The sequence below is a fragment of the Giraffa tippelskirchi genome, chromosome 7, assembly GCF_054371585.1.
Source record: "Giraffa tippelskirchi isolate mGirTip1 chromosome 7, T2T-mGirTip1v1.2.pri, whole genome shotgun sequence".
In the NCBI taxonomy this organism is placed as follows: domain Eukaryota; kingdom Metazoa; phylum Chordata; class Mammalia; order Artiodactyla; family Giraffidae; genus Giraffa; species Giraffa tippelskirchi.
The window spans coordinates 22,274,987-22,276,689 of record NC_137281.1 but is presented as its reverse complement, the minus strand read 5'-3'; positions in this window follow the sequence as shown (position 1 = coordinate 22,276,689).

Below are 1,703 nucleotides of genomic sequence, written 5' to 3'. Positions count from 1 at the left end.
GTGGCTTGGGTGTGTGGTCAGTTGTTTCAAACAACAAACTCATCATGATGGATTGCTTATATGCCCTTTCAGCAAATTCCTGGGTGGGTAAGAAATTTTAGACCAGACTTAGTTTTGTTTATAACTCTTTTTGGGGGTGTCAGGGAATTCTTGGGCTCTTAAGAAAGCTCAGGAAGCAATGTATGTCCACATACAAACTGAAAGTATACAAACTTTCAGTTTGTATCAGGTTGCTGGTAGACCAACAAAACTCAACTCTTGACACAGGTTAAAACTCCAGAAGCTGATCTAACCATATCCAAGGTCTCGATTCTCAATCTGGCATCTGGTGCCAGTCAGAAGCTGCCTGTCTGTTTCAGGGCATCTTCTCATGTTGGTGGTTGTGATATTTTGTGTGGCCTTCACGAAACTGAAAAAGACCCAACTCTCTGAACCAAGCCATATAGTCCTGCTTTCCTCCATCCTCTGCTTGGAGTTGGCATGGCTGAGACGGCTAGTAGCCTACTAAAGTTTGCAGCTTGGAAATCACCTGGAAGAGGCATGAAGCCTGGGACCAACTGTACCATCCTTTGCATCGGTTCTTGCTGTCCGGTACTGGTTCTTGCTGACAGATAATGAGTGAAGAATGTGCCTCCTTTCTGGGCCAAGACTAAAGGAGTAGGGGGATGTCCCCTCCAGGCTCTCTGTCCCCTTCTACCAGCTCCAGGCAAGTGATGTGAAGGCCCAAGGGGATTGCAAAACAATGAGATGAAAGTATCCTGTGTCCCCAAATCAAACATGGAGAAAAGCTTCCCCCTTTGGAATATTTCAGGGGAGAGAAACTTGTATTTGAATTGTTATACATGTTAAAGTGTATTTGTCACTATAACTCTGGAAATAACAAACTTTTACTTAAAGGGCCAGATTCAGGCCTTGTTGCAATTGCTCAGCTCTGTTGTAGCATGAAAGCTGCCATATGTGAATGTGACTGTGTGCCAATAAAACTTTGTTTATAAAAATAAGCAGTGGGCCACATTTGGTCTGCTGGCTTTAGTTTGCTGACTCCTACTATAGCCACTGTGCCTGTCAGTAATATATTTATTTAGCTTCCATGGAAAAATATACAGAGAGTAGGGTCCAACAGTAGTCCTGTCCTGGGCTATAGTAACAATTAGACTCCAAGTGTCTATATGGTTTTTACACAGCATTTTTAAAAGGTAGGGAATTCTAAAGATCAAATTCACAAGGTGGTAATTTCTGGAGACTAAAGTAGAGAAATTGGATCATAAAAGGATAAAACGGACAGATTCAACTCTATCTGCATTGTTTATTTCTTCAAGGTAATGTTTGTCAAAAAAGAGTTGGCTTCAAAAGAAACCATTAACAAAGTGAAGACAGCCCACAGAAGGGGTGAAAACCTTTGCGAAGATATTTCTGGTATGGGATTTATATCCAAAATGTGTAAAGAATTCTTAAAACTCAACAACAAAAGACAAAACGATTTAAAAAAGGGCAGAAGATTTGAATAGCTGTTTATATAAAGAAGGTATACAGATAGCAATAAGCACAGGAATAAACTCAACGTTATCAGGGAAACACAAACCAAACCCACAGTGCAAAGGAATGTTGCATGAGCAGGATGGCTAGAATAAAGAGGACAGACAGTAACTACAAACATTGCTGAGGCTATGGAGAAACTGGAAGCCCCATAACTTGCTGGTGGG